The 12566-nt window shown below is 41.3% G+C and overlaps 1 protein-coding gene and 1 pseudogene across 4 annotated transcripts in view; both read left to right on the forward strand.

The window, feature by feature from the left end:
• The first annotated feature begins 719 nt into the window (after window positions 1-719).
• On the forward strand, window positions 720-1454 carry LOC107530967 (GTP-binding nuclear protein Ran-like; annotated as a pseudogene).
• A 6906-nt stretch (window positions 1455-8360) lies between these two features.
• Window positions 8361-12566, forward strand: part of AKAP7 (A-kinase anchoring protein 7) — a 97040-nt gene continuing 92834 nt past the window's right edge. For 2 of the 4 annotated variants that reach the window (XM_087817624.1, XM_087817622.1), the window contains exon 1: window positions 8361-8448. The gene's annotated coding sequence lies outside the window, so the exon portion shown is untranslated. The remainder of the gene's footprint in view (window positions 8449-12566) is intronic. The other 2 variants (XM_087817623.1, XM_087817621.1) reach the window with 2 other exon arrangements.

The raw sequence follows: 12566 nt of genomic DNA on the forward strand, positions 1-12566 counted from the left end.
AAGAAAAAAAATCAAGTCTATCCTAAGTACTAAGCAGGGCACTAGGCTCCCTTGATGCATAATCTTACAAGAGGATTATCTATAATAAAAGGTAGAATATTTTAAATACCCCAACAGAGGTAAAAATAAAGAACAGGAAAATTTCAGAGTAGAGAATATTCCCATTTAGTTGGGAAAATCAGATAAAGGGGGCATATGAGATGAATATTAATGAAAGAACTGGAATTTTTTTCTACTGGTAATGAAGAAGACATTTTAAGTGAAGAAAACATCATATATTAGAATATAATTGTTGGAAGTCTTCAAGGATGCTTAGGGAGTAGCAAATTATTAATTTGGTTAATGTATTTGAAAAGTGTTAGGGAATAATAACAATCCCCGCCCCCTGGCAAAGAGTGTATAGAGATGAATTTGGGAGGCCTTGAATTCACAGCTGAAGAACTCATACTTAATTTGGTAGGCAATTGTAATTGTCTGGGAAGATCTCAAAAGCCCATTACAGACAGGAATGTGGCTTCCAGAGTCCCTGCTCTTAAACACTCTGCTATGCTGCCTATGGACAATGATGTTTATTTATAAGACCCAGTGAATTTTTGGTAATATATTAAGCACTTGATGCATATGATTAATAGTATATTAAGCACATTGCTGATGATTTAAGAATAGCATAGAGCTCTTAGTCAGACAAACCCAGAGACACTGCTGGAAGTAATATCATGATGGCTGCCCAAGGAGAACCCCAAATTCAGTTCAAATTTCTATTGATTGGTGATGGTGGGACTGCAAAAACTACCTTTGTGAAACTTTATCTGACTGGTGAATTCGAGAAGTATGTAGCTACCTTGGCTGTTGAGTTCCATCCCCTGTGTTCCACACCAACACAGGACCTATTCAGTTCAATGTATGGGATACAGCTAGTCAGGAGAAATTTGATAGACTGAGAAATAGTTATTACAATCAAGCCCAGTGTGCCATTATAATGTTTTATGTAACTGTGAGAGTTACAAGAATGTGCCTAACTGGCATAGAGATCTGGTATGAATGTGTGAAAACATCCCGGCCGTGTTGTGTAGCAACAAAGTTGATATTAAGGACAAGAAAATCAGGCAAAATCAGTCTTCCACTGAAAGAAGAATCTTCAGTACTGTAACATTTCTCCCCAAAGTAATTACAACTTTGAAAAACCCTTCCTCTGGCTTGCTAGAAAACTAATTGGAGACCCTAACTTGGAGTTTGTCGCCACGCCTGCTCTTGCCTCACCTGAGGTCATCACGGACCCAGCTTTGGCAGCAGAATAAGAGCATGATCTAGAGGTTGCTCAGGCCACCACTTTCCCAGATGAGGATGACGACCTGCGAGAAAGGGAAGCTGGGGCCCAGCATCAGAAGTCTAGTTTTACAGGCAACTGTGATCTGATGTCAGTGGTGCAGTGTGTTTGCCACTTTATTATATAGCTAAGCTTGATCTTTGGGATGCGGAGGGGATGAATGGGCTTTGGTGTAAATGTAGCAGTTAAAAAAATAACTTCATTTTTTGGACCTCCATGTTCAGCTGTTTTGGAACACAGTTGTTTCTTAAGTGAGTTTCCTATATAAGAAACTGCTTCATCGCAATATTCAATGGGAAGCCTTGTTTGTTACTGTTATCCCCATTCTTTTTTGTTTAGAATCAGAATAAAGCTGTATTTCAAATGTCAAAAAAAAAGAGAGAAAAAGAGACAAGTACACCCATAAACAATTAGGAAGTACCAGGTGAATAATAAATCCAATGTAGTGAGGGCTTTTTGGGAGCAGATACATTTCACACTATACTTTTCTTTTTCCTGTAGATCAATCTGATATACCACTAAAAAAGTCATAATATCAAACCAGTTTCTCTTACCCTGGTAAATTTGCTTTCGATGTTTGCGTCAAGAAAATAATACAAAAGAAAGGGGAAAAAATCCAAGGATATTTGTTGATTTATTTGATTGAAAAGCCATACATAACCTAAATGATCAGGATTTAGTGACTGCTTAAATAATGATGGTATAATAAAACAAAACATGATAATGTAGTATAAATTATACCATATAGAAAAATACCTATTTGAAATAGCTATTTGAAAACATATTAAATGAAAAGTGGCATAAACTATTATATATTGTTTACTTATATATAGAAATTATGCCTATAAAACGTATTTGGTTTCTAAAAGTGATAAAGATTGAAAGAGAGGATCTTGGATAGTTGATATCTTATGGTGATGGAACTTTAGCTGTTTTGTTGATTATAATTATTTTGGACTTTTTCATTATATAGCTAGATCAATAGACAAGGAAAATATTCTTTGAATTGAAACTACACAATATTTAGGCAAAGAGCTGTTAGGTAGTGAATGTATTCAAATAGATGACTATCTGTAAGGAAATCCTTTACTGTGTAGAAGAGAATAGACTCAAGTTTCCTTCAATTCTGATTCTATTTATTTCCAGAACTTTTAAACTTGTTCTGCTTTTTTCCATTTCTTTTATTGCCAAAGAAAACCTTGTAATATAGTAATTGTCAATTATATTCTGATTGGCATGCAAATAAGGTTAGTCTTGCCTGTAAAGTCTTACGTGAGATTGTTTGAAATATCAATTACACAACTAAAAAACAAGGAATGCTTAAGCCAAATATGTAATAAAATGACTAAATTTGAAAAGATGTGAAATCTACTAACAATAATTAATCTAATAATTAATCTACTATTAATCTTATTAACATAATCTATGTTAATATCTCCCTGAAAGAATTATTACACACATTTAAAATATAAAATGAGAAGTTTAAAGCTAACCTACATCAATACTCTCTACTCTAGCACAACAAGAGGACAATGAAACCAACAGATAATTATATACAGCTTCCTGATGACCCAGAAAGTGGAATTTGACATAGCTCTTAGAACTCTCAGTATTCAGAAAAATCTTACTAGAGTGTAACAACAATACAACAACAACAAATCATTAATGTGGAATGGTCTATTGGAAAATATAATGATGGTTTACATGATATATATGATGCAAAAAATGACCATGAAAACATACGGTTTCAGGCTTAGAAATCTTGTCAGATAAACTCTCAAATGAGAAACTAATCCCCAGTACTAATCAAATTCAGGATGCTTAATTAGAACTGTTAAACCTAATCTCCTAATTTGGCATTTGCCCAAAATGTGGTCAGGAGCACTAACTACTTTAGTGTGTAAAAACAGAGATTACCCAAAACCAATTTAAGAACATCATTATCTTCTTTGTAATGATACAAACTAGCATATACCTCATAAGAAGTTAATGATCCCTTTTTGTTTGAAGAAACAGAATCATGTTCTTGATGAAAATGTTCTTATAGTAATTATTTCAGTCTTACCCAGAATGGAAGAAACATAATAAGTATGTATTAGTTCAGGCAGCTGATGAAATGCACAAAAATAAAATTCAGATTGTTATCACAAAGATGGTGAAAGTGTTCCATTCACAGTTGCCTAGTTTTCTAACTCATCACACTCTCCCTGGATGACCTCATCCAAACACATAATTTCAATGACCACTTGTTCATCTATAAAACTTCAAAATTACCAAGATTATGACTTCACCTCTTATTTTCATCAAGAAAACGGACACCTTTAGAAAGTAGCTCCCTTAACCAAGACCCCATGCAAACACTTATCAGGATTCATCTATTCTAACTTGTTTCCCTGCTGTCTCTCCTAAGTTCAATGCCTTCATCTTGTTCTGGCCTCCAATATTACTCAATCAGTTTTTCTCTTTCACTGTATGTCTCTCTTTACTAGTTTCTGTCCCTGGACATTTAAATGAAATTCAGTTGAATGCTGCTCCTGCCCTTCAATATCTAGCAAAACTGGCTCATGTGAAAGTCTAGCTGCCTAAGATTTCTGCAAATCCTTAGGTGCTTATAATCCTAGGCCCCCTCCCAGTCCTTGTGTGCTCAGCCCTGTCTTTGGTTTCCACAACAAAATCACTCACACTTAAGGCTGTTGAACTTTATTATTGACTAGTCTGAGAGATCAGGGAAAGGGCCCTGTTGCCCAGCACACAATTTCTGCCATCTTGCTCACTCAACTCGTCTGTTTCTCCACCCTCTCACTTCTCATTCTCTTCATTCTGGATTGCTCTAGGAACACCCATTCGCTTCACTTCTAATGTCTTAGTGCCAGCCAACCCATTTTCTTTTTCTACCCATTATCAATTGCTAAGTCCCACCAACTGCTGTCTTGCAATCACTTAAATATATCACTTTTATTTTACTTCTAGGCCAACACATTAGTTCAGCTTTCTGCCCCTCACACTTGGATTACTGCCGTGCCATGAACTAACTAGACCCCGGGCTCCGACTCTCTGCTGTCTCCGATAAACCCAATACAGGCCTGAAAGATGTATCTTTCTAAAGCCTTCCTTCACCATGTCCGTTCCAAGGTCAGAAGTCTTTAATGAGTCCCAGTTCTCATGTAATAAAGTCCTTATGCTTATCTTGGCATTTAAGACCTCCTATAATCTAGTCCCAAACTAATTTTCCAGCCTTATCTTCCAGTTCTCTGCCACTGGAACCAGTCAGACTTGCAGACCCACTTTCCTTTGCACCTACTTGCATGGTTCTGCCTCCCCAAGCCTGGAATGTGTTACTCCCATGCTCCAGCTCTCTTAATCCACTCATTTTCACATCTGGTTTTAAAAATTACCTAATCTTTCAAGCTTTCCTGGCTCTCTAAGTCCACAGAAATCTTCACCTTTTGGACACATGATCTCATTTCTCTCGATCCATATTAGTCTGCTTGCCAGGGACTGAGGGGGTTTCCAGGGCCAAGGAACTTTCAATACTAAAACTTAACGGTCCCAGGCAAACTAGGACAGTTTGTCACTTTACCTGTAATATATGTGGTGATGGTCCTAGGGTAGGAAAAGAAGGCAATACTTTTTTGGATGTCCACTGTGGAAATTCAGATGGCCACAAAAAACTCCATGGAGGGGAAAGAAAGGTGAGCGAGGACACATGTCGGACCTAAGGGTAAGCCTTGGGCTGAGACCTTCAGATGAGCATATAGCTAAAGGGAGCTCACTTCTGCAGTTTCCTACATTTTCCTATTATTTTTTTTTCAAGGAATTAAGAAAAGCAAGGGGAATAAAAAAATACATTTCAAGTAAAGTACTTTTAATAAGGAGCTAAGTGGGTGGGAAAAGTACAAGTCTTGGAACCAAGAGTTCAATCTAGATAGGTAAACAACATTTTCCTTTTATTGTTACCTTGGAAACAATCAGAATCAGAGCTATTTGCTACTAGGGGAATTAAATGAAACCCACAAGTTAAGGTCAAACTTTCTGGAGGCTTTCTGATGCTAAGTTGAAATCCAAGATGAATCATAAAGGTTTGGTAACATGGCAGCAGACAAAGCAGAGAATTGTATTAGAGATTTGTCTTTTTTTAAAAAACATATATATATATATGTATATATATATATGTTTTATTGATTTCAGGGAGAGGGAGAGAAATAGAAACATCAATGATGAGAGAGAGTCATTGATCGGCTGCCTTCTGCAGGCCCTCTACTGCAGATCGAGCCACCAACCCCAGCATGTGCCCTGACCCGGAATCCAACCGTGACCTCCTGATTCATAGTTAAATTATCAACCATCGAGCCGTGCAGGCCAGGCTTGTGTTAGAAATCTGTAACATCCCGAGCCACCTTGAGTCACCAAGGGTCCCACTTGGCTTTCTACTGATATTTGACAGTGTCCTACAGAACTGCATGACTTCGTCTTCCTTAACAACTGCTTAAGGCAGTACTTCATAGGGAGAACCAAAGAACCTCCGATACGGTGAATTCATATGTCAAAATGGAGGCCGCTCCAGTGACCCAGCCCAAGTCACAAATCTAAAGCTAAGTCAGCTTGCATTTACAGGAAATGCCTCACTGTCGAGGAAACTAATACCAATCACAATCCTCCAACTCAGTTTTAGATAATTTACTTTACCATAGAAAACAGGACCTATTAGCCTTATAAGGAAATCCTTGACCTCTAACAAATCATGGCCTATTTATGTGTTGCCTCTTCTAAAGTTCTATAAAACTCACTCTTGCTCAAAATTCCTCAGGAAGCATTCTCCACCGTTTTTGAAGCACACCCCCAGTCTATGGATTGTGTTCTCTTAAATAAAGAACATCAAACTCTTACTAAATTGGTTTAGCTTTGTCATTTGACACTTCCTAGCACAAGAATGAAAAGAGCACCAACTGTTTGGTAGGAACGCATGGAGACAGAAGGATATTGCAAGCGAGAAAGGAGGGACTTGTGAGAACGCCCCACAGAGAAGAAAGTCTGGCAGGAGGAATGAGCCAATTTAGCAACAGGCCCTGAATCAGGTCAAGAGAGGGGTCATGGATGTGAAGCAGTGTGGTTGCTTGAACCTGATCCCTTCTGTTAAAAACAAGACAACAGGCCCAAAATGAAGTTGCTCCCAGACATGGAATCTTAAATCAGTCACTCAGGAATCACCTAATCAACGCTATTAGGTAGTCTGCCTGCTAGACTCCTACCATCTCCTAATGAAAAATGACTTGCCATAGCCAATCTGCTTTTTTGCCTAGCGTAACTTCTTTGTTCCTGCTCCCATCTGCCTATTTTGTTCAGCCCCTTGGAGCTCCTTTTGATAAGATCTTTAAAATTTCCTCAGCTGAATTTTGTTTATTAAAACTTTCAACCCCGTGGCCTTGGCAGTATACACTGTCCTCTTGGGAGAAAAAGTGCTGTGGTGTGTAAAGGAACCTGCTATCTCAGTGAACCCTATCACTCTCAGAAGTCCAAAGAACGGGTGACATCACCCACCCTGCCCCATCTCTGAAGCAGAGTGTCATTTATAGGAGAGGAATTGGTCTTCTAATTTGCAAGAGATTGTCACTCGGAGGACTGAGAGGATCCACCATGGCATGTAAACTACTAGGTAAGCCACCAGGCAGCTGATGTCTCGAGAGGGCAGAGGACTTCCTGGAATGGAGACTGGACCAGGGGAGCTCAGTGAGGCAAAGACCGGGGCTACGGGCAGCCTGGAATGATTAAGCAGTGATGTCAGGCACCGTTTGGAACCCCAGAAGTAGCATATTTGGAGGTGGCATATTCTGACCTCCTTCGATATTAACGTGGATTACCTTTTAGTTTATTTCCTACTGCAGTTACTCATGTTTCTTTCTCTATTAGGTAGGGGATCGACTCCTTAAGAAAAAGACCTGTCCTATTCACCTGCTCAACCTCAGGAGGGAGCTCAGGCATTAAATATTAGGGGAACCTAGTGTACCTCTCTAATCAGCTCATAACTGCTATGGGTGTGCAAACCAAATACTCAACTTGCTAGAATTATTTTCATATCAGGGTAACAAGCTTCATCACTTATTTTGTATGATCTATTGTACCGAGGTCTTGGCTGCCATCCCCATTCTAGGATACATTCAAAATAAGCCAAGTATTATTAGAAAAAGAGGTTGGATTAATTTGAGAGATGCACCAAGCTTTTTCAATGCATGCTTTCTTTGCACTTAAAAGAAAAATTCCTAATTTTGTAACAAGGTCAAAAGTTTCCTGGCTTTAAAAAAATAATAATTAAATTGCTTCCCCCCCCATTTCACTCATACCAGTGCTTTAACTTGCAATAACCTGTAGCAGTTACCATTTAATTTGTAGGCATAAACCACTGCTAAAAATCTGAGACTTTGTCACAATTTGGCTTTTAAGAAATGCAAAATAAAATATCTAATTATACAGATGATCAAGGTGTCATTCCCATACAGCTTGCTCTTCCCAAATATTCTGTAATCAGAGATCTATGTTTTGAAAGCTCTTTGCAAATCTAAACAAAAGGATCGTCAGGAGACACTAGGCCAGGAAACGCTTTCAGCCGGGTCCCAATATCACCCCTCGGGGCGTGGGACGGAAAGGCCGGGCCACGGGAAACGACAGAGGGCAGCCAAAGGCTTCGGGGGGCCGCCCGCTGCGCCGCGGGGCGCGAAGGCGGGGACTGAGCCTCGCGGGGCAGAGCGGGGGCGCGGCTCTCCGCGCGCGGGGATCGCGGCCCCGCAGCCCCTCCCACGCCGCGCGCCCCCGAATCCGGGCCCCACCCGCGCGCCGGCGCGGCCCCGTCCGCCCCTTCCGGCGCCCGGCCCGGCATGCAGCTCCTGCGGGCACTGCGGCTCGGGGGCCTCGGCGCCCGCGCCGGCCAGATCGCCGGGGCCCGAGCCCCAGCCGCCCGCCCCGGGCCCGGCTCCCGCGCGCCGCCCACCGGGCCCCGGCCCCGCCCCGCCCCGGCCCCGGCCTCGGCCTCCGCCTCCGCCCGGGGCCGCTCGGCCGGGCCGCCGCCGCTGCCGCCTGCCGAGACGCGCGGCCCGCTAGCGCCGCCACCGTGGAGCACCCCGAAGCGGGTGAGCCGGGGCCTGGGGCGTGGGCCCCGCGTAGCGCTCGGCCTCGGGGAGGCCCGGCCGCGCCTCGGCGCCCGGTCCCCTGCGCGGGTTCTCCGCTCGCTCCCGCGGAGCAGGACGCGGGGCCGCGCGGAGGAGCGGGGTGCCGCGGGGGTGACCGGGGCTGCTGGTAGCTACCCATTTCAGTGCGCAGACTGTCGCGGGGCACGCGTGTGAACCCACCCCAAGTTTCAGTTTTGTTTCCCCCGCTCCGACCTTGTGACCTTTGTACGGACTTCATGCCAACACACTCCCTCCGACCGCGTGTGGTCAGGGAAACCCAGATAATCGCGACCTTTATCCTGTATCACAAACACGAAAGACCCGACCCACCGCAGTGTGTCCTGGAGGGTTTTATTCTAGGTGTTTGAAAGGGACCTTTTTAAATTGGCGCCAAATCTGTAGTAGGGCCCAGAATTAATTTCCAATTTAAGTCAGCATGCACTGTGAATTGAACTTTGTGCGTAGAGAGTTAGGGGTTGGGCTTTAGGTGAAAGGGACCAATTAGGGAAAACATGCTCTTCTGTGAGCTCTGTGTAGTGTAAACGGATAAAAAGATATTTAAAAAGCATTAAAATGTTAATTGTATTATATAATAGCTGTTAACTGGTGCAAACGTGTTTACAACGGTCATGGGAATGAAATAATGTAGGCCTTGTGGATGGGTTAGGAGGGTCTGAGTTTTTGAAAGCGGATCTGGGTCTTTTCCCTACGCATATTAACAAAGTTTAAGATATTTTTGGAGGTTACTGTTTCCTTACATTTCTCTTCAAATATTATTGTCTTATTTCGTCCATTTCTCTCTAGCAGTTGGATTGTACTTTTATTTTTATGATGAGGAAATCAAAGCATGGAGGTCACACTGCACTCAGCATTTATCCAGATGAAAGACACCACTATTGTTACCAGGGAGGCATGCTCACCTGGGTTGGGGGAAAGGCATTGGGACCTTCATTTTCTGGGGTTTTAAAGGCTGGGCAGTTAGGAGAGGATCAATAGAATGGTCATCAGCTTTTTGGGGATGTACCAAAATGAGATTTAGTCTCAATTTGTCGGTCCTTGGGCGTGGTTAGCAAGTGGCACTAATTGGATTTCTGTTGTTGGCCTCCCTGAGTAGGGTGATTTAAGCTATTTAGCCTCTGGCCTGGGAGAAGTTCGAATCATTTACTCCTAAGTGTCATTGGTTGAGGGAAGATGGCTGCAAACTGCTGTTTAACTATCTTAGTTTCCCTATTCCACTTGTCCTAGAATTTTCCTAGCTTCATACCATGCTATAACATTCCCCATTCAGAGACTTATGGGAACATGCCAGCATCGCCTCCTCCCGCCTTCTTTGCTCCGGCGGGAACACCACGGAGACTGGCAACCAGGGTAGCAATGGGCAGAAGCACTCAGTCCCAGGACACCCCCTCCAGGGAGTACGCCAGTGCCATTCCCTTCCCTCACAGGCACCTGTCCCATAACCTCTAAGGGACCCCATGGGACTTGCAACCAGGGGAACAATGGCCAGAGGCATCTCCTCCCTTGGCTAACTCCAAAGCTCCCCTTTTCTCTGACTTCCCAGTGAGCCAAAGCAGCCCAGCTGAGGCTCTCCTGTAGTTTCTTCTATGCCTTCCTTGTTTCATAGTCCTAAGTATATTTTTGCTATAGACAGTAAATTTTTGCTTTCTTTTCTACACTTTGTCTCTTGATTGCAATCTTTTCCCCAAGAAGACAAGAACCAAGGTCTCCTCATCGTCTCCCTGGCAACACTATTTTTACTAGCTAGCCAGGACTAGCATGGATGGCATGGACCCTTCCCATTGGTTCTTAGGGAATACACCAAATATATATACCTAATACTTAATGGTTTTAAAATGTATTTTAAATGTATACATTGTTTTCTTACAAAAGTGATATTCTATTTAAAACATATGAATAGCAGAAAGTGGGAAAATACAAATATATTGAAGATACCTATGTCAGCATTTAGATATTTATATCCTTTAGCTTTTTCCTACAAAATTGTAATTATAGTATTATTTTGGTTTTTAAAAAGTCAATATTTGGTATAAACTTTCTTTCGGTTGTTGCAGTCTTCATAGCCTTTATTCTTAGTTGTCATTAGCGTGAGTATGCATGGTGTAACCATATCCCTATTAGGCATTTAAGCAGTTCCACTTTTTCTTTTTTGTTTAAACAAAGCTGCGGTAAACCTATGTCAGCATACTGTATGTGATAGATACCCAGATATATCAGTAAGAAGAACATTTTCATGGCTCCTGATCTGTTGCCAGACTGCTTTCTGAAGGATTATTTCAATTTACAGCACTATAAACTGTGTATATTAAGAGGCAGCAGGACATGTTTCTGGAAGGAGCAGGTTTGGCAGCAGAATGACTGGACTTAAATTCTAGTCCCAGGCCTAGCTGTAACCTTGGGCAAGATACTTAATTGGCTAGTCTATAAAATCAGTAAGTAATAGCACCTCCCTGATAGCATGGTTGTGTGGATGAAAGGAGCTGCTATCTGTAAAGTGCTTCTGGCTGTACTTGGCATGTTGTACAAGCTCAGTGTTAGCTGCTGTTAGTAGTAGCAGTAGTAGTAGTTTGCCAGTTTGACCTCATCTTTATATTATTAGTGCACTTAGAAGCATTGCTTTTATTTGGATTTGTACAAAAGATAGAATTTTATTTTAACTATGGCTAGACCAAATTTTAAGTACGCAAAACAATCAATTGATAGTTTAAGTGCTTTACTTACGGGTCAGTTATTTTAAGGCAGTTTTCCAAAAGCAAAATATTTATACCGTTTGTAAAAGAAAGTGTAGTTATGATGGATGTGTTTAATGTATTTCTTCCATCCTTTGCCTAACACTAAAGCTTAGAGAACTGAAGGAAGTCTTCTAGATTTGAACCCTGTTAAGAAACATCGCTCTACAGAAAGACCAGCAGTTCTTTCAAGAGTTACTTGGAAGTGGTATTCTCTTTTTCCTGAGTTAATAATTCACATCTACAAAACGGTTTAAGTATTGGGCATTTAATGGAACAAAGTTTATATTTCAAGTTCTGGACTCTTGCTGATTTTGACATTACGTTGCATTCAAGAGTTTATGTATGTTTTATTTAAAAAGATGGAGAATTATTTAAAAAGATGGAGAATGGCCTGAGCGGTGTGGCTTGGTTGGTTGAACTTGTCCTGCACACCAGGAGGTCACTGGTTGATTTTCTGTCAGGGCACATAACTAGGTTTTAGCTCGATCCCCAGTAGAGGGCGTACAGGAGGCAGCCCATCGATGTTTCTCTCTCTCCCTTTCTCTGAAATCAATAACAACATATTATTTTTAAAAATCAATAAAAAGATATTTTAAAAAAGTGGAGAATGATGTTGAGCAAAGTCATATTATGCTTTAATATTTATTTTTATGTCATATGGAATAGTAGTACCATTCATTCATCCTATGAAAATGAGAACCTGTGATATGCTGAAGTTGCCTTTAAACACCAGGAATTATTTTTTCATGGGCATTGAGATAGCTATATTGCAGTGTAGCTTGACTAATTTATTAACCATGCCCAAATGTTTACTTACCTTTATTCAGTCATTCAGTACAAATGTATTGATCACCTACTGTGAACTGAACACTGTTCTAGGCATTGAGGAGAATAAGACGGAGCTTAAGGAATTTAGAGTAAGGTAACCATACTTACTGATTGGGGAATAATTCTGAAAAGCTCCCCCTTTCACTTTTAAAAGTGGGCTTGGGCAGTAAACTATATGGTCCCTTTAGCTTGGAGTGTAATGGGGAAGCCGGACATGTGGACATCTATAACGTGATGTATTTGTGCTGTGATGGGAGGAAGCATTAGGTACCTGGAAGGAGACTGGCTTACCTAACTCAGTCCTGAGTTGGGGACCAGGAAAATTTTTACCAATAGCAAACATCTGATTTGAGTTTTTACCTTTAAATTGATTGTTCTCAACTGTTAACACAATCTCTTGGTCTGGTGTAGAAACAAAATGTGGAAGAGGTGAGAGAGATTTTCTGGGCCACAGTTTTTCAAACTTGATTGCATATTAGAATCACCCTGCGAGGCTTTAAA

This window comes from Miniopterus natalensis, chromosome 5 (assembly GCF_054644295.1).
Source record: "Miniopterus natalensis isolate mMinNat1 chromosome 5, mMinNat1.hap1, whole genome shotgun sequence".
In the NCBI taxonomy this organism is placed as follows: domain Eukaryota; kingdom Metazoa; phylum Chordata; class Mammalia; order Chiroptera; family Miniopteridae; genus Miniopterus; species Miniopterus natalensis.